The following is a 21,772-nucleotide window of genomic DNA, read 5'->3' on the forward strand; positions in this document are numbered from 1 at the left end:
GTAATCTGTCTACAATCTGCATACAATGTGCCTGCAATCTGCCTGTAATCCGTCAAACGATCTGCATACAATATGCATACAATCTGCCTACTTACTGCTTGTAATCTGACTGTAATCCATCCTACAATCTGCCTACAATCTGCATACAATTTGCCTGCAATATGCCTACTTACTGCTTGTAATCTGTCTGCAATCTGCATACAATCTGCCTACTTACTGCTTCTAATCTGTCTGTAATCCATCCTACAATCTGCCTACAATCTGCATACAATCTGCCTGCAATGTGCCTGTAATCTGCCTGCAATGTGCCTGTAATCTGCCTGCAATCCGTCAAACGATCTGCCTACTTACTGCTTGTAATCTGTCTGTAATCCATTCTACAATCTGCCTACAATCTGCCTACTTACTGCTTGTAATCTGTCTGTAATCCATCCTACAATCTGCATACAATCTGTCTGCAATCTGCCTACTTACTGCTTGTAATCTGCCTACAATCTGCCTACTTACTGCTTGCAATCTGTCTGTAATCCATCCTACAATCTGCATACAATCTGCCTATTTACTGCTTGTAATCTGCCTACAATCTGCATACAATCTGCCTACTTACTGCTTGGAATCTGTCTGTAATCCATCCTACAATCTGCATAAAATCTGCATACAATCTGTCTACTTACTGATTGTAATCTGTCTACAATTTGCATACAATCTGCCTGCAATCTGCCTACTTACTGCTTGTAATCTGCCTACAATCTGCATACAATCTGCCTGCAATCTGCCTACTTACTGCTTGGAATCTGTCTGTAATCCATCCTACAATCTGCATACAATCTGCCTGCAATCTGCCTACTTACTGATTGTAATCTGTCTACAATCTGCTTACAATCTGCAAACAATCAGCCTACTTACTGCTTGTAATCTGTCTGTAATCCATCCTACAATCTGCCTACTTACTGCTTGTAATCTGTCTGTAATCCATCCTACAATCTGCCTACTTACTGCTTGTAATCTGTCTGTTTTACATCCAACAATCTACCTGCAATCTGCCTGCAATTTGCCTACAATATACATATGTAAAATCACAGAGGTAAGGAAAAAGAAAAAAACAAACACATTATTCACTGAAAAAGCCAAAAATACAATACCCGAAGGTCTGCAAAGCAGACACGGTCGCCATAGGCACGATCGCCATAAGGCAGGCACAATCGCCGTAGGGCAGGCACAATGGCCTTAAGCCCTGAAGATATGCAGTCAGCCAGACAATAAAGTGGAGGAGCAGCTTGTTCCTGGCAGGCTAATATGCAGTCACCCACTCAACCCAGCCCAAATTGGGGAGGAGTGACTGCATAGACTAATAGCCTGCGCATGTGAACGATACCAAAGATGTCAGCCATAGATGGGTGGTGACCCACCATACAGGATATCAACCCTGGCTGATATGACAGCGGGTTGCCCTGTATCTCTAAGGTGGGCCACACTGGCTGACATCTTGGGCTCCCCCACCAACTAGCAAACTACATACAAAAGTACTAATGCATACTGATAAAATGCGGGTGTTGGTACTGCATTTTGGCCAAAACGCATAGGCTGACGGACCGCGTCGAGGTCACACCGCTTCCGTCAGTACCTATGCTAACTCACGATAAATTACATAAAATCACAGAGGTAAGGAAAAAGAAAAAAACAAACACATTATTCACTGAAAAAGCCAAAAATACAATACCTGAAGGTCTGCAAAGCAGACACGGTCGCCATAGGCACGATCGCCATAAGGCAGGCACAATCGCCGTAGGGCAGGCACAATGGCCTTAAGCCCTGAAGATATGCAGTCAGCCAGACAATAAAGTGGAGGAGCAGCTTGTTCCTGGCAGGCTAATATGCAGTCACCCACTCAACCCAGCCCAAATTGGGGAGGAGTGACTGCATAGACTAATAGCCTGCGCATGTGAACGATACCAAAGATGTCAGCCATAGATGGGTGGTGACCCACCATACAGGATATCAACCCTGGCTGATATGACAGCGGGTTGCCCTGTATCTCTAAGGTGGGCCACACTGGCTGACATCTTGGGCTCCCCCACCAACTAGCAAACTACATACAAAAGTACTAATGCATACTAATAAAATGCGGGTGTTGGTACTGCATTTTGGCCAAAACGCATAGGCTGACGGACCGCGTCGAGGTCACACCGCTTCCGTCAGTACCTACGCTAACTCACGATAAATTACATAAAATCACAGAGGTAAGGAAAAAGAAAAAAACAAACACATTATTCACTGAAAAAGCCAAAAATACAATACCTGAAGGTCTGCAAAGCAGACACGGTCGCCATAGGCACGATCGCCATAAGGCAGGCACAATCGCCGTAGGGCAGGCACAATGGCCTTAAGCCCTGAAGATATGCAGTCAGCCAGACAATAAAGTGGAGGAGCAGCTTGTTCCTGGCAGGCTAATATGCAGTCACCCACTCAACCCAGCCCAAATTGGGGAGGAGTGACTGCATAGACTAATAGCCTGCGCATGTGAACGATACCAAAGATGTCAGCCATAGATGGGTGGTGACCCACCATACAGGATATCAACCCTGGCTGATATGACAGCGGGTTGCCCTGTATCTCTAAGGTGGGCCACACTATACATATGTAAGATGGGAATGGGAAATAGTTACATTTTCCATAACTGTTATAGCACTGCAATTAATTATTTGTACTTTGATTTTGTTTATTTAGTCAAAATCACACGCCACCATGTCCCACCTGGAGGAAGACCTTGAATTTGAAATTGAATCTTCATCCGATTCTGTTGGAGAGGTAAGACTTTGCTGCAAATAGAATTTGTTTAGCAATATGGCTTTGCAGCAAAGCATGCCAAAAAACATAATGAAACTAATGTTGATCTTTTTTTCGCAGGAATACATTTCTGATTCCGATGAAAATGAGGATGTTCCAGAAAGGCGGCAGTATTCTGAGGTAGGTGTTATAATTTTAAAAATTCTGATGGGTTTGTAATAGAGATGAGCGAACCTACTGGTTTCGAGTAATTACTCGATCGAGCACCACGATTTTCGAGTACTTCGGGGGGTGCCGGGTGGTTCGACGGAGCGGGGTGTAGCAGCGGGGAACAGGGGGGAGCCCAAGTGTGTATGTCTATATACAGTCACACGTACTTACGTGTGTGTGTGTGTGCATATATACACACGCACGTTTGTACGTGTTTATGCATACACACGTACGCACATGTGAATATGCATACACACACGTACACACGTGTGTATGTGTTTATACAGTATTCTTCATATGTAATCCTTTCTTAGGTTCAACAACAACTGGCAGACTCCCTATATGCTCAGGCGGACATAAGCAGTGTCCAGTGCTTTCAAAATGATCCGCAGGGAGCAACAGAAGAGGGTGCGTCGGGATCCACTCAAGATCCATATGGCAGGCTTGCCAATACAGAGTGGTGTCACTGCGGGCAGTGCATTAGGATGCCCACAGTGGCAGAGTGTGTCTGCTGCAGAGAACACGATGTTGTCCTCCAAATGTTACCAGACACACAAGGCAATGCAAGTATAATTTTTAAAAAGGAAAAAGTTTATTGAAAAAAAAAAAAGTTTACTTATTGAAAAAGGCAACATAGAAAAACATAAGATATTATCAATGCACCATCCTTTTTCTCAGCAGAAAGTACTGTAATGCCTGTAATTCACTGTCCACAGCAATGTTGTGTTTGTATAAATAGGTTTTTCACCTAAATATATATATGTGTGTATAAATGCGTGTACACACACATATATATAGTATACGTGTGTACGCGTACGAGTTTACGCTTGCGTGTATACGCGTATATGTATTCGTGTATACGTGTGTGTATATACACACACGTGTGTGTATATACATATATATATATATACATATATACGCGTGTGTGTATATATATATATATATATACATTTATACACACGTGTGTGTCTATATATATATATATATATATATATACACACACACATATATACACACGTGTGTGTAATATATATATATATATATATAAACACACGTGTGTGTGTGTATATATATATATATATATACACACACACACATATACATATATACACACGTGTGTGTGTGTATATATTATATATATATATATATTTACATCACAAAAAAAAAATTGCAATGAGGTATTGGTTAATAAAATGACCAAATTAACAATTTTTTTGCAAAAACATTTAAAAAATATTATTGCTATACATTTAAATATATGTGTCATTAATTTGGTCATTTTACCGTAAGCTCGCAATCCACGACAAGGATCCTCATTCTCTTGCGAGACCTATCTAAAAAAATTAAAAAGTCCCTAACTAAAAATTTTACTATAAAAGGACGAAAAAATGTTGGAGTAAAAATTTAAAAATAGTTAAAAACACTGGCGAAAATATGCGTAGGATTTATGGGATGAGACGGGGAACATTTCACATTGTACCAGTTATATATTCTATTAAAAAAAAAGGCATGTTATGGAGATTATTGCAAAGAGGAAAAAGGGATGTAAGGCCCCCATTTCAGGGTTAATCATGGTAACATTACAGATTTTACCATTTTTATAATCTATTCCAAAAATGCTTGTGCTAGAGATGAATGCAGAGCGGAAAAAGTGATGTAAATGAAATTTACAAAAGGGGCTGTAGCGCTGGGAGAAAAAAAAAGGAGGAGTAAGCACAAATTTAAATAAATAAAATCATACACACATGGAAATAAGACTGCAACGCACATGTAAACCACACAAAAGCAAACGTAAATAATAGAGACGCATAGAGAAAAGACAGACGTACAGTAAAAAAGTACAGATGATTTTTAGATAATTTTTTACACTTTTGTATAGACCAGCTAAAATTTTTTATTTACCTTGGAAATCTACTTTTGAATTTCTGAAGCAATTCCTGTTCACTTGGCCGCACAACTGGTGCAATATTTCTGGGCAATTCTGTGGCCATTGAATGCCATGAGATAGCCATCTCACCTTTAGCGAACTGCATGATTTCACGAATGATGTCACTTAGAAATTCCATGGATTTCGGTTCATAAAGAGCTTTCTAAATCCACTCCTTTCGTGCTTTTGAGTACTCTACTCGGTACCGCATCTGGTCTTCGCTCCCATCTTCTGATCCCGTTGATCTTCTGATCGACTGAATTCTACCAACGTTGTGATTGTGGTCTAGAACAGCAAGTTGCGTTCTAGCCACCATTCCATCATAAAAAAAATGTACACGTTTTGGTCTGTATTTCAGTACACTGGCGTGAAAAATCTCCAAATCACCAGTGTGACAAAAATGCGATAGGTGCCGGATGTCTTTCAGTAAGTTCTTATTTAGAACAACGGATTTCACTTTGACGTGGGCTGTACTGTTAGGGGCTAACCAAGCAGTGCCTGGTTCCAGAAGTGCGTGAGTGCAGCAGTGATATTGGGTATTGTTCTCCCACTCGTGCACGTCTATTATATGGCTTGTTAACGACTTCCATTTCTCGACCAGTAAATCGGGATTTTCTTTACTGGTATGCGAACTCCACCATAGATGATTTTTGATGCTGGATATCCATGGGGCTATGTTTGCACAGTGACCGGTTTTTGAAGCCCCAAGCAATTTCTTGCCTACTGCTTTGGCCACATGCCATACGTCAAGTTCGTGAATTATTTCGGGGAACTCCTCTCGCATAACTTTCCGGATGGAGACATGCCTATTGGTTGCCACAATTAGCACGTTGACTCCCTCGGCGATTTATTCACGGAGTGTTTTATTGGAATGCAGTAGTTTCCAGCGAAACAGATGTAGCTGGTGGAACAACTTGTTCCACCGTAAAGCCCCAAATTTTTTTGCTTCTAACCTCCAAAAATGTGTATACGGTGTACTTTGCAGAAAATCCTGGGCTATCAGATTGCCCGTCGCCAGCTATACACACGTGTGAGGATTTCATCTGTGCAATTAGATTTGCCCTATGCTGCATCCAATGCTTATCTATCACTGGGAATAATAAATTGTGTTGGTGCCGGTAAAAAGTCGCTTTCGAGATGCCAAGGAGTTTTAAAATCTGAGGCATATTTCTTACTTTTGCAAAATTGGAACCACTCAGAAGTATACTTGACGCCAGTAAAATATTCCCCGCCGGACAGTTGTGGATTAGGGGTTGACTTTGCCACAAATTGCAGGTGTGACCTCTTTGACAAAAAGATTTGACAATAACCATTGATCCCTTAGGAAAAATCCTGACGTGGGTTAGTTTCAGAAAGCATTGCTTTCTGTATGGGCAAGGGATCATGGCAAATAAAGCCATCAAGGAGCTTTTAAAGACCATGTATTTATCTTCTGCCGAAGGATCCATGTCTGTGGGTGCTAAGCTTTCAAATTCTGGTAAAGGGTTGGTTAAGGGGGTTATCTGAATCTGACGGAATGGTAACATCTTCACTGCCAGAACTCTCCGATGCTTGTGAGAATCTAAAGCTCCTGTCGTTGGGATCATCGGAAATACAGGTTGATACGCTTTCATCCAAAGTAGAATCAATATTGCTACTGGAAGGTTGCATATTGATTCTATCTCCATCATTTACAATTTTAAAAATTGGTCTTTCTCCGGGGTTCTCTAGGAAGGCAATATTACCGATATGTTGATATTGATTTTTATGGTGTTGAAGAGCATGGAGTACCCAGTGGAATTTTAAATAAACCGGGATTCTGGTGTATACTGGCTTCCATCGCATCGCATTGAATGCCAATACTTCTTGACTGTATTTGTGTCGTAGTTCAAGATTTATTTGAAGCTGCTTGGCAGGACTTGCATTTACCCCTCTCTGAATGGCTTGCTTCTGGGTCAGTTCTTCTTTCTTCTACATTTCTTTTAATATTGAGGATTAATTTTATTTCTACAGCAGAACCGTCGATGAAAATTGAAATAGGAATTTCTAGCTGGGTTTCTTAACCTTGTAAATATACGTCGGCAGTTGTTTCTGACACTGCGCGAGCTTCTTCATGGAAAGTTTCTGCCCGCGAAGTTTCTGCCGCTGAACTTTCCCGTTGCTGTGTCACAACACTTCTTCGACGTTTTCAAGAAGGTTCCCCTTTCTTCGTTAACTGGTTGGCTCGTGTCTCAATTTCCAACGTTGTTGGGAAAATGCTTGGCACAGCATTGGGCTTCAATTTCTTTACGGTTGCCAACTTGTATGTAGCAATCCTCCTTGAAATGTTTGCTGCATAACCGGGAAGCATCGGCACCTTTTTGTGCGGTAATCTTTGTAACCCACTCTTCGATGTCACCGAAGATGTGAGGAGCCTGAAGTAGCCAGAGTCTCGTTTTTTCCAAATTGATTGGAAACACATGTAGACTAACACTTTCACCTCCCTTCTTCCAGTAGGTGGTGCAGGTAGGAACCACACAGTTTGGCATTGTGCTGTTGTGTTTTAAAGAAGCTGTGATCTGCTGTGTGTGGGAATAAGAAGATGTGGTGCAAATACTCACCCTCTTGCAGTGACTTTGGAAGAAGATCACGAGTGTGAACCCGGGAAATCGACACTGGTCACCGCTGCGCTACGTCGTATAAGCTCTGCATTTTAAAATACAAGAAGAATTAGAATTACCTAGATGCTAAGCTATAACACCCACCCACCCACTGATAGCCACACAAACACAGACAAATTCATCCATCCATGCACAAATATACATGCATCCATTCATTCCTCCACACACACATATACACGCATCCATACACACACCCTCATCCATCCTGCCTCGCCCATACATGCGCCCGCCCATTCTTTCATCCATTCATCCTGCCTCATCCATCCATCCATCCATACATGCATCCCCGCAAACTTATACAAGCATACATACACACACACCCATGCACACCCCAAAAAAATTCAAAATTTTGGCAGTGTATATATAATAGTAAAAAAGGAACTGTCATCATGGATTACAAGCAACATGTAATACTGCTAGTGAACCAACTAATAGAGATGGACAAATAGAGAAAGAGAGAGACAGATAGAAAGAGAAATAGTTAGAGACAGATAGAAAGAGAGAAAGAGATACAGACAGATAGAAAGAGAAAGAGATAGAGACACAAAGAGAGAGAAAGAGACACAAAGAGAGAGACACACAAAACGAGAGAGACAAAGAGAGTGAGAGAGACCGATAGAGAAAAAGAGAGAGACAGTTTTATAGATAAAGAGAGACAGATAGAGAAAAAGAGAGAGACAGAGAGAGAAAGAGAGAGACAGAGAGAGAGAGAAAGAGAGAGACAGAGAGAGAGAAATATATATATATAGAGAGAGAAAAAGAGACAGATAGAGAGAGAAAGAGATAGAGACAGATAGAGACACAAAGAGAGAGAAAGAGACACAAAGAGAGAGAGACACAAAACGAGAGAGACAAAGAGAGTGAGAGAGACCGATAGAGAAAAAGAGAGACAGTTTTATAGATAGAGAAAGAGAGAGACAGATAGAGAAAAAGAGAGAGAAAGAGAGAGACAGAGAGAGAGAAATAGATAGAGAGAGAGAGAGATAGAGACAGATAGAAAGAGAAAAATATAGAGACAGATAGAAAGAGAAAGAGATAGAGACACAAAGAGAGAGAAAGAGACACAAAGAGAGAGAGAGAGACAAAGAGAGTGAGAGAGACCGATAGAGAAAAAGAGAGAGACAGTTTTATAGATAGAGAAAGAGAGACAGATAGAGACATAGAGAGAGAAAGAGAGAGACAGAGAGAGAGAAATAGATAGAGAGCTGTATCGCGCGAGCACGCTGAAGCGGCTCGTCCTCAGAGCAGAAGACCCGTCTAAAAAAGCCAGAAGACACCAAAATTAGACGGAGCCATGGAGACGGGGACGCCAGCAACGGAGTGGGTAAGTGAATAACTTCTGTATGGCTCATATTTAATGCACGATGTATATTACAAAGTGCATTAATATGGCCATACAGAAGTGCTTAACCCCACTTGCTTTCGCGAGACAACCCCTTTAAGAACTGTCTTTTGTCATGTAAAGTCCATCTCTAGAGACAGAGACACTAAGATGGATTGCAAGTAATGGTGGTGGGGGGTCTTTGCTTGATGTCACCTTTTGCTGCCCACAGAAGTCTATAAGGAGGGGGAGGGAAAGAGAAACGTATACAGAGATGCAGCTGCAGATTTTAGTAAGTGTTTTCAATCTCACCCCAAAGCTGGATTCACATCTGCACTGCTCAGTACTGCTGTGTAATGTCATCCATGATGCTGTTACCTATGAGGATGTGCTACAGAGATGGACAAGAAGATATCCTGCTCAAAGTCACCAAACTCACCGTGTAGTCCTAGCCTTAAAGGAGATGTCTCGAGGCAGGAGTGGATTTTTTTTTATTGCCCAGTCCCCCTAATTAAGCATACATTACTAAGCCCCCCTGTAAATGACTTTTCTAGCTGGTTTGTACTTACCGTTCCAGCGTTTCAGCAACTTATAAAAATTTTCCCAAGATGGCCGCCGGCTCTTTTCCCGTCGCTTGCTGTAGCCCGATGTGCGCGCTCCCGAGACGCTACCAGCTGTGTCTCCATTACAACCAGACGCCCCGCAGCCGCCGACCGGACCCCTGGAGTGAACACGGCCGACCAGTCACCCACCGCCAGGCAGCAGGTAACCGGCGCAGCCCCCCCCATCGCAGCGACAGCCCCCCCATCGCAGCGACAGCCCCCCCATCACAGCGGCAGCCCCCCCGGCACAGCGACAGCCCCCCATCGCAGCGACAGCCCCCCCATCACAGCGGCAGCCCCCCCATCACAGCGGCAGCCCCCCCATCACAGCGGCAGCCCCCCCATCACAGCGGCAACCCCCCCATCACAGCGGCAGCCCCCCCGGCACAGCGACAGCCCCCCCATCGCAGCGACAGCCCCCCCATCGCAGCGGCAGCCCCCCCCATCGCAGCGACAGCCCCCCCCATCGCAGCGACAGCCCCCTCATCGCAGCAGTAGCCCCCCCGGCACAGCGACGACAGCCCCCCCCCGGCGCAGCGGCAGCCCCCCCATCGCAGTGGCAGCCCCCCCGGCGCAGCGGCAGCCCCCCCGGCCCATCACTTACCTAGGCGGCAGGACGGCGGGACAGCTGGGCGGCTTCTTGGGACAGCTGGGCGGCTCTGCACCTTCCTCTAACAGAGGATGGTACAGAATGGCCGCTCCAGCGCGCTCCCGAGCAGTGACAGCTCGTCTGCGCATGCGCAGAAGACCTGTAGCGGAGAGCACACTGAAGCGGCTCGTGCTGAAAGGAGAAGACCGGACTGCGCAAGCGCGTCTAAAAAAGCAAGCTGCCAGCGAATTTAGACGGAACCATGGAGACGAGGACGCTAGCAATGGAGCAGGTAAGTGAATAACTTCTGTATGGCTCATATTTAATGCACGATGTACATTACAAAGTGCATTAATATGGCCATACAGAAGGGTATAACCCCACTTCATTTCGCGAGACAACCCCTTTAAGCAGTAATATACTGTCACTTTTTGATGTTTGCTTGTTGGAAGGAGAAAAGCTGGGCAAGTATAAGGATCTGTGCAACTTTGCAAATGGCCAAATTCTGATCGCTAGAGCATCTCCAAAATGGTGGGTCTTTTGGGGTGTTCCTGGTGTACAGTGGATAGAACCCACCAAAAGGGGAATGGGCAACCAGGGCTCATTGATGCACAAAGGCTAGCCCATCTAGTCTGATCCCACCAAAGAGCTATTGTAGTGCAAATTGTTGAAAGAGTTACTGTGGGCTGTAAGAAAAAGGTGTTGAACATACACAAAAAAGACTGTATTATTTTCCAATGGACTCTCATGCTGTACTTGCATTTGGTTAAAAATGTATTCAATATAATAATACATTTCATTAAAAATTCTGTTTAATGAGAAGATCAGTATGGAAGTGTGTTATATGCATGAGGAAAAAACATTTACAGGCTTCCTGTGCAAAGTATTTCTCTGCCTCGCCCCAGAAGAACACACTCTGCCAAATGCATCAAATAGACTCATTCTTTAAAAACGATGTTCTACTTAAAATTGACACAGTACTGTGCCTAATGCAGCACTGAGCCCAGAAAAACATATATATTAAACATTAGTGCTGCACAAACTAAACATTTGAACCGTTTCAGCAAAAAGTTCAGTTAGGTAAGAACCTGAACCTCGGGTGATTCGTCTTGGCTGCACCCACTAAAAGAAACAAAAAAATCAAAAAAAATGAGGAGAAAGAAGGAAAAAGGATGGAATCTTTTTTGCTTTCTTTCTCTTTTTTTCCTTTGTTTCTTTCTCTCGACTAACTTTGCCTTAAAAGCAGCTCAAAAGTATTAGATATACAGCTGCTTTAGTAGTATTGGTGAAATTTGGGTTCAGTTAAACTAATTTGGACTGAACCAAACCGTTTGCTTAAATTCGGTGAACTAGCAAATGCGAACTGTACAAAAGTTCGGTCATGACGTACATTTTCTTTTAATATAGTGTAGTAGACATGATAATTAATTAGTATAAAATGTCTATCGATTTGCACTAAACTAGACGCATTATGTGTGTTTTGTGACTTCAGCCTAATGTGAAACTCTGCTGCATAAGGAAAGAGTTAAATCACAGTGTTATATGTTATTGCTTGAGGGTCTTCCCAGTCCTCCCCATCCCCCACACAGAATCTTCTTGAACAAAGAGATATCTACTTTCAGTTTCAGATTCGAGCACATGTTTGTGAGACAAAGACTTGCTTATACATTGGACTTGAGAGAAGGTGGGCAGGAAGGAGGGGGGATTCTATATGATCCGACAAATGAGAATCATAAATGTTACTGATGTAATCTGTTAAACGCCCATAAAGGGCAGGTGTTATCCTTTTCAATAAAAGGCCCTGTCTGGCTGTTTCTAGGCAGAGAGCCATTTTGAGCATGAGACTGATACCTCGTGTTTGACCTGGTCAGTGTGCGCATACTGCTTCTACACAATTAGGAAGCTACAAAATACCCCGAAACCTGCTGGAGAAAACCGTAATCCAGATCAGTGACGTCTCTGGGTGGACCGAGTTAGAGATTTTGATTTCTTTCATTCTGGAAACATACAGAGATCGGCAGATGGCACACAGAACTCAGGGGCCCGAAAATCTACAGAACACGGTAAGATTGCTTTATGTAATTCTACCGATGTGATCTGGGTTCTGACTGCTTTTCTGCCTGTTTCTGATCCAGAGCGATAAATCAATGAAAGGCAGGTAATATAGTTCTTTCTTACTCGGAAAAAAGACCACCGTTTTAACCTGCTTAAGGGGTATTTTGTATGCTGTGGCTGCTATGTCTGAGACGGTTAAAAATTGTGTATACAAGACCAAGAGATAAATTCTGTGAGGGTTAATGTGTCGGAAGGGCGGACTCGGCTGTTTAGGTCTGAGGGAACACGCCAGACACTTGCTCCTAGGTAAACTAGTGTGAGGTTAGGAAAATTTATGATACGTATATTTACCTTTTATGATTGAGCGTGTTATGTTCTCATATGTGAAAAGGTATATACGTGTGAAGTATAGCCGTGCTTTGTGACGGCTGACTCCAGAAACTCTTGGTCATTGAAAATAATCGTCAGTCTCTGTGTATAGCTAAAATGTCCTGTCCAGACGGATTACTAGTAGGGTTGATATAAAGGTAGATGAGATATATACCTTGAGCCGTTGTGGGTATTCTCCAGTAATCCCGTCTGTTTGGTATTATAGAAAGAATGTGCAGTGTTTATTATTGGGGGGGAGGGTGCTGATAAGAGAGTGGACTGAAGTTAAGCCACTGAGAGCATTTCTCAATTAACCCTTTCTGTTTCCTTTGTCTTTCCCTGTGTTTTGTAGAATTAATGTGCATTGTAATGTGAGTGGGAAAGAGAGGTTATATTGGAAGGATTTGAAGAAAGCAGATTTTACAAGAGAAACACTACTGTGTCCAGAAACTTTGAATAGGATAGAATGAGAAGGTTAGGCATAGACGCAGGTTGTTTAGAGAATAGAGTTGAGCAGAGTTTACTGAACAATGGGAAAGGACCAGGAAAAGTTGCAGAAAGAAATGTCAGGTCATGGACAGATAAGCAGAAATGAATATGGTAAGATAGATTGTAGAAAGTTTTCAGAAGATGAGCAGGAAGCCTAGCAGAAAGAAAGGCGTTTTTAGCTAGTTTTTTGGTATAACGTAGTTAAGAGATTCAAGAGGAGAAAGCATGTAGGGGGGTATGTGTATTGCTTATGAACAATGTAATGCCTTTGTGTTGACTACAGCCCCTCCCTGTAATGGCGGCCGCACTTGCAGTGTTTACAACCCCACATAGTTGACTCTGCAGTAAATGTAGTGAGGCCTGCCCCCACCCTGAAGTTACTTCCCCCCATGTTCTCACTTTCAGGGTGTGTGATGTTACTTCCGGTCCCTCCCCATCCGGGACAGGACCTGGCCCCGCCCCTTCCTCCTCCAGCGGCCATTTTGCCTCACCTGGAAGTGCTGCTGCCCCTGGCCCCGCCCCTTCTACCGGCAGCCATTTTGCCTCACCTGGGAGATCTGTAGCCCCGCCCCTTTTCTGCCTCTGGCGGCCATTTTGCTGCACTTGGGAGGCCTATATTCCCCAATGCCACTGTATCCAGTGCTAACATCATGATTGTCTGAAGTAAGGTTTTGTTTGACCAGACTTTGTTACGCTCCAAGATGTGGCCACTTTGGATGCGTGATAAGTTCAGGGAAACAAACCTTTGTGAAGATGCAGCTTGGGACATAGTAGATGACTAAGCTGATTTATAGTGCATGGAAGATTGGAGTTGATGCATGGGGGGGCAGAGGCCGGGAATACATGACAGGGGACGCTCTCTCATGTTCCCAGGGGCTCTGTTTTCCACTGCCCGCTTCTCCAATGGATACTCAGACCGATGATGTTATGGAAGGCTCCTACAGATGAAATAATTTCCCTATAGTCACCCAGCAAACTTTTTCACGCAATTTGATGAAGTAATTTTACTTTTTATGTGAAGAAAGAGGGACTGAATTGCCCAGAGTAGGATGTTAATTCATCCGTATTCTTTAGTTTTTCTTTAAGTCTTTTGTATATTCTAGTGTCAGTCTACACTGAAGCTATAATTATATTCCGACAGGAGAGTAAAAGCTAAACGCTGGCCATACCCTGAAATACTATTACACTGGGTGACGTAAAATTTGACTTGTGTTGCGCCCCCTTGTGTTAAAAAATGCTAACTGCGACCTGAAAAGAAAAAATTTTTTTTTTTTTTGTAAGGAGATTTTCGCTCAGACTTCGCTGCATACAATGTCACCTTGACCTACAAAGTGTTTGTTTTTGTGCCTCTTGGTTTACTAGTTTGAACGCAATTACTCTTTTTTTCCATTGAGTATTCCGGTTCAAAAGGGGGGAGGCATAGATGATCTGGGTCATAGATGATCTAGGTGTTGTAGATCAGCTGTTGGGTTTTTAAAAAAATAAATGGAATAAGATAACAAGATTCCGAGCCATGTGAAATAGAACATCAGCACGATTATTTAGTACTAATTCAGTAAGAAACTGCAGGTATGCAAACAGTTATCAGAACCTCTGTTGATAATGCATATGTTGAGCTTTTTGCAGATGGTACCAGGGTGAGGATTGATGACTCCACATCGGATATGCAGTGGTCACACAACAAGATGTCCTAGAAGCAGAAGCTCTGCCTCCGCATGTCTCAGCACAAGAAGCGGAATTGAAGGCCCTCACTGAGGCGAGTAGAGTGGCGAGAGGTAAGACCGGCAACCCTTTACAGTGACTCCTGGTATGCATTTGGCATAGCTCATGATTACGGCCCAATATGGAAGGCCAGACAGTTTTTTACCTTAGCAGGACAACCAATTGAGAATGGTGCAGCGGTACAGAGTCGCATGGAGGCCCTACTGCTACCTGACAAAGTTGAGAGTTCGCACCGATTCCTACACTGGAGAGGTGAGAGACGACACCCTCGCTGACAGCGCAGCAAAGGCAGCGGCCTTTAAGCCGTGGAAGAAAGAAGAAAAAGATACTGACGGCATGAGTCAGTGGTAAAAACTTTGGACATTGACAAAAATTTGGACTTTGATATGCTAAAGACTTTTACAGTTACAAGCCAGCAAGGAAGGAAAGGATAAATGGACTAATATGGGAGCAGCAGAAACAGGACAGCGTGTGGTGAACAGTCAACAGCACTTGCCTACCACAGTTCCTGTATCCCATGATGGCCCAGCTGATGGACGGAAAGACCCACCTAGTAAAGCAGCAATGACGACGACGCTTGAAAGAGGTTGGGCGACTTCTAGGTTCTCTGTAGCTGCTGCATCATTTGTCCGGTTTAGCATGATCTATGCCATGGGTGAGTCAGGGCAGAAGTAAATTTGCCACATCACACTTGCCTAGACCACTCTACCCATTTCAGGGATTGCAAATTGACTACGTTCAGCTCCCACTTGTTGGGAAGTATGAATACGTGCTTGTTGTTGTTGATGTCTTTGCAGGTTAGAGGCTGACCCTGTTACCAAGGCGTACAAGTAGGTAACCCCAAAGAAGCTCATGAACGAGGTAAACTGTGAATATGGGGTACCAGAAGTGATTCAGAGTCAGACAGAGGTACAAACTTCGCAGGTGAATGTAACATGTCATGTCTGCTCTGGGTGTATCCCAGGCCTTTTACATACTGTACCATCTTTAGAGTAATGGAAAGGTGGAGAGACATAGTGGCACGCAAAAAGTAAGATACTTAAAAATGACGCCACTTTGGAAAGACTGTCATCCAATAGCCTTATACAGTGTTAGATATGAACCCAGGGGGGATTATACATTATCTCCCTATGAGATTGTTTGGGCTAGCCCCAAGGCTAGGTCGTTACTATCCTCAGTAGTTACAATTACAATCTGATGTGTTGACTGAGTATGTGATTTCCGTTGTTAAAGAACTAACCAAAGCCTATGCACAGGTGTTCTCTTCCAGACTCAGAGGCAGACACTGGGACACATATCTTGCAGCCTGGGGATTGGGTGTGCGTCAAGAAGTTCCTCAGGAAGCACCCTCTTGAGCCCCGATTTAATGGCCCCTACCAGGTGCTTCTGACTACTGCCACAGCTGTGAAACTAGCCGAAAGACTTACATGGATCCATGCTTCATACTGTAAGAAAGCTTCAGATCCGGGAGACCAGTCTTAGTTGTGACAAAGACATTACTCTGGTTAGGGCTAGTGAGAGAGGAGGGTGGCAACTGGAATCCTTAGTCGGAAGAATATGAGGGTATGGTTACCTTCTAGTATAACTCGTCCAATGCTCAAGTAGCTGCATATTCCTTCGACTATTGTACTGTGGTCCCGTGTCTAGGCGCAAGATCCCACCGCAGGCCAGATTTAGCTCAGTCCAGCTGGTTATAGGACTTATATACCCGGGGAATACAATATGTTTGCGCCACTGATAACGCCTGGGGAGAAGACTGCCGTTATCGGGGATTAGTGGGATGTAACGCAGGAATAGACTGGTCCTATAAACCGCGAAGTGCCTTAAATAAGAAAGACAAGAGCGGGAAATCCCTAATTAGTCGTATAATCCTCCTTGAGAATAATAAGGACAGCGGGTATTGGAAGGCTGAACTTAGTATGCTGCTTGGTTTTAATGCGGTTTTTACACTAACCATGGGAGATCCAAGCCCGGGGGACGGAGGGACTTATAGTCTGTGGACATACCGGTACGGGAGGACAGATCCCTTAGGGAAGTTTAAAATAAGGGGTATGGTAGATGCACCCGAATGGAAGCCTTCACTTAGTCCCGTGCCCATAATTAACCCCCTCCGCCGTAAGATAAAGACCTTGACGAACATGATGATCATAGCTGACCCTACCTTTAGTGGACACCTTGACAGTAGCGACTGGCTACTCTGACCAGAATCTCTGGTTGGAGTTGATGAGGTACAATGCTAACAGGAGCAACAAGTCTAACTGTTGCGTGTGCGGTAGTGCCCGACTACACTCGGGGATGGTCCCCCTAAATCTCCCTGTAGATGCTGAAGAGTGGTTTATTAGTCTCTTCACGAACATTTCCGCTAATTACACTGTCCGTGAGAAATGGAAGAAGGAATACTCTATAACTACTTAAGTGTTTTGCACCGGAGAGAGTATTACTGACTACCCTGGAAACTACACCTGCCAGGCAAATAGGCAGGGTGGAGGGAGATTTTTTTGGGGGGAACTCACCAACGGGTATTGCTCCTCCTACAGTACGATAGGAGGGGAATGGATGCAGAATCAGGTCCAGTCCTTAGGAGACGTTTACTGGCTTTGTGGAGACATGAGGTAGAGGACCCGCCTGGAGGGTAATTGGACAGGGGAGTGTGCCTTAGTAAAGCCCTTATGCTCCTCCACATCCTGTCAGACAGCATTGAGGATAATGAGGTTACCCCCAATAGTTAATTTATCTTGATCCAACTCAGTCTGTGTTCTGTGGTTATCCTGTCATGTTGGTCTATCCTTGTTTTCCGCATAGGTACGGCGGTTCCTTCCAGTCTTGTCACTAGCTAGTGTAGGGTCAGGGTGAGGCGACCTGGACGTGTTCACCATTAGGACTATCTCCAGGAGGGACATTGGTGTTGGTGAAGATTAGGGAGTCCCACACCGTGCGTACCTGTGCACACTACTAGTATTGTAACATTATACTAGAGCGAGAAGAGAGACCCCTGGTGGTAGTTTTGATCTACACGTATACATTGACGTCATAGGATAGCCAAGGGGGGTACCTGACAAATTTTAAAAATTAGAGACGAAGTTAAAACTAGATTCAAGTCCATTTTCCTGATCATTATGGTAAATAAATGTTGACTGGATTAATTATGTTTTATTATAATTAGCAGTGGTTTATAAATTATACTAGAGATGCCTTATAGGGACTAGTCAACCAATAGGACCTACCTCGACTATGACTTTTTAAAAAAATTAGAATGGCCTTAGATATGACTTTAGCTAAAAAGGGGAGTGTCTGTAAGATGATAGGGGAGACTTGTGGTACCTACATCCTAGACGACACGTGACCCGCGGGTAAAGACGCAGTTGCCATTAAGAAGCTGACCGCGCTAACTAAAAAGAGCTAACTTTTGGGACCAGCACTCACCATGGATGAGCGGGTGGTAAAGGATCCTGGCACAGACGGGCGTCGCTGTTGTATGTGAACTGATAATTACCTTTTCTGTTCTAGTCTGCTGTGTTATCCCCTGTGTCAGAGAGACCTGTGAAACTGATGCTGGAAAAGCCGCTCCCACCATGAGTTTGCTGGATGCATCCCCAGAAGGAGTGGACAAGTCCTACACCCCCTTGAAGACTCTAAAACGAACCTTCAACGCGCTCCAGTTATAGGCTTACGCGCAGAGAACTGTGAAAATCAGATAGAGAGTTAAAGGATAGACATTTTAAGGGGGGATTGTAGTAGACATGATAATTAATTAGTATAAAATGTCTATCGATTTGCACTAGACGTATTATGTGTGTTTTGTGACTTCAGCCTAATGTGAAACTCTGCTGCATAAGGAAAGAGTTAAATCACAGTGTTATGTTATTGCTTGAGTGTCTTCCCAGTCCTCCCCATCCCCCACACAGAATCTTCTTGAACAAAGAGATATCTACTTTCAGTTTCAGATTCGAGCACATGTTTGTGAGACAAAGACTTGCTTATACATTGGACTTGAGAGAAGGTGGGCAGGAAGGAGGGGGGATTCTATATGATCCGACAAATGAGAATCATATATGTTACTGATGTAATCTGTTAAACGCCCATAAAGGGCAGGTGTTATCCTTTTCAATAAAAGGCCCTGTCTGGCTGTTTCTAGGCAGAGAGCCATTTTGAGCATGAGACTGATACCTCGTGTTTGACCTGGTCAGTGTGCGCATACTGCTTCTACACAATTAGGAAGCTACAAAATACCCAGAAACCTGCTGGAGAAAACCGTAATCCAGATCAATAGTAGTCTGTGGGTGATGGATGACACAGAGCGTGATCTGTGAGCAATTTATCGCTGGGAGATCATTGCCCGTGGACAGACAGACTAAATGAGAAAATATAGGCTTCTACCTCATTGATTTTTTTTTTTGGCTTCCTCTGGATGGACATTGGGGGAAAATAAGCTGAAGTGGTTGGACATGCATCTTTTGGCCTTACACACTATGTTGTTATTTTCCTTTTGCACATGAAGCTGTTAGAACAAGCAGGGGCGTAACTATAGAGGATGCGGTTGCACCCAGGCCCAGGAGCCTTGGGGGGCCCATAACTACTCTCTTCTCCATATAGGGAGCCCAGTACTATGAATAAAGCATGATAGGTGGGGGCCCTGTTACAGGTTTTGCATTGGGGCCCAGGAACTTCAAGTTACGCCTCTGAGAACAAGTGTGATAGAGCCACCCTTATTGTGGCAAATAGGACACAGCGAGTCTTCCTGTTCTCTGGGTCTCTGGCAATTCTGTCCCTAAAGCTACTCACATACCTTAAATTAGCTGTCAACTCAATTAGTCAACAATAGAGATGAGCAAGTATACTCGCTAAAGGCAATTGCTCGAGCGAGCATTGCCTTTAGTGAGTACCTGCCCGCTCGAGACGGAAGGTTCGGGTGCCGGCAGCGGGCAGGGAACTGTGGGGGAGAGCGGGGCGGAACGGAGAGGAGATCTCTCTCTCCCTCTCCCCCCCCCCCCCCCCCGCTCCCTCCTGCTGACCGCTCCTTCGCGCCGGCACCTGAACCTTCCGTCTCGAGCGGTGAGATACTCGCTAAAGGCAATGCTCGCTCGAGCAATTGCCTTTAGCGAGTAAACTCGCTCATCTTTAGTCAACACCTATTAACCCTGACTTCCCCACACGAGTTAAGCATGCATGTATTCTCATTGGGCTTATCACCCTTGAGAACAATGTTCCCCATCCTTCTTTGAGTGACAGTGAATATTGGGAAGAGTTGGACATTACTGTACACAACTTGATGGGTTCATTTAACTTTTTTCTAATATGCTTTCTTCATCTTTCATTTTTAGATGATCTCTACTAAATCATAGAAGCAAGCTGATTGGTTACTTTTCAGCAGTGAGACGCCCACCAATAAGCAAGTTATCCTCTATCCTGTGGAACTTGTGATTCTGGTACAACCTCTTTAAAAGAAACTAGGTCTGGAATGTGACTAGTCATCTCGCTCAGATTTCACCTTCTTGTTCTCAGGGTTTTTTTGAGCCCATTCCAGCAGGCTATGATACACATTCCCATCATACATCCCAAGAGCCGATAACAACTGTTCATCTGTGAAATCAAAAGCATCAACCAGTAGAACTGCATCTTTCCTACAAATAGAAAAAGAAAATGTTTTAGAGTTGAGTAAATTTAAGTTTCTCCTAAATTTCAGTCTATTAATATCAATAGGATGCAACTCTAGTCACTGCACTTCAGGTGCCAACCTGCACCAAACCTCATGGTTACCCACCAGAGCTCAGCCAGGAGGCTCAGGTAAGCTGTAGTGACCACGTCCAGCTGTTTCCCTGATAGGTACCCATGTTGTAAGAAGTCACCAGCACTTGTGACTATTCCATGTAAAGCATACAGGTCACAGAGCCGCTTCAGAACGGCTTTAACATCAGGCTGATCGGTGAGTGAATTCAGAGCCGAGATGAAAACCTTCACTGATAAAAAGTGTGAATGAGCCTAAAAGACATATAACCCCATTGACTGGATGCACTCAATGGGAAACCTAATGTATTGTGTTCACCGTATATACATAACTCACTAATGCTGGGTTTACATTAGCATTTTTAGGTTTCTTAAATCTCATCTACATGGCTTGTAGTGTAAATGCTGCAGATTTTCCATCTGGAAATTCTGCAGCATTTCCATCCTGTGTGAAAATCCCCCTAGGGCAGTCTTGGAGACTGGAGAAAAAAAATTAATTTCACATTCTCTGTATACATTGCAAAAACACGTACCGTACATTCATTTCTAAAAGACTTCTAACTGAGGTTAAAGGGAAAGGGTAACTAGGGTTACCTTACAGTTCTTCTTACTCATGATGCCACCGTTCCTCCCTGTGTGGTGAACCTTGAGACGGAAATAAAGTAGTCCATGCACATGGATAACTTTCTGAGGAAAATGGGGACAGTCTGTAATGCCTGTTTACTTAAGTCCAACAAAGTTCCAACAACAACAGTGACAATCCAGAAGAAGAATACTTTACATTTTCAGAAGGTGATGTGACAAGAAGGACTCTTGAGGTAATCCAATCAATCCACAGTCTCAGTTATCTGTGAGATTCTGCTCCAGGCAACACTCTCTCTCTCCTCTCGTACTCTCTATCAGTCATACAGCAAAAGTGGAGTGATTTACCACAGGATACCATACAGAACCTGTATGCCTCCATGCCCTCCTGTATCACATCTTACATCCAAGCTAGAAGCAGTACAATAGGGTACGAGAGCCACCATGGCCGCCTATATCACATCTTGTATCCAAGCTAAAGGCGGCTCAACAGGGTACTAGAGCCTCCATGCCCTCCTGTATCACATCTTGCATCCAAGCTAGAGGCAGCCCCACAGGTTACTAGAGCCTCCATGCCCACCCGTATCACATCTTGCATCCAAACTAGAGACACTACAACATGGTACTGCAGCCTACATGCCTGCCCATATCACATCTTGCATCCAAGCTAGAGATGGCCCAACAGGGTACTAGAGCCTACATGCCCACCCATATCACATCTTGCATCCAAGCTAGAGGTGGTACAACGGGGTACTA

This window comes from Eleutherodactylus coqui, chromosome 3 (assembly GCF_035609145.1).
Source record: "Eleutherodactylus coqui strain aEleCoq1 chromosome 3, aEleCoq1.hap1, whole genome shotgun sequence".
Taxonomy (NCBI): domain Eukaryota; kingdom Metazoa; phylum Chordata; class Amphibia; order Anura; family Eleutherodactylidae; genus Eleutherodactylus; species Eleutherodactylus coqui.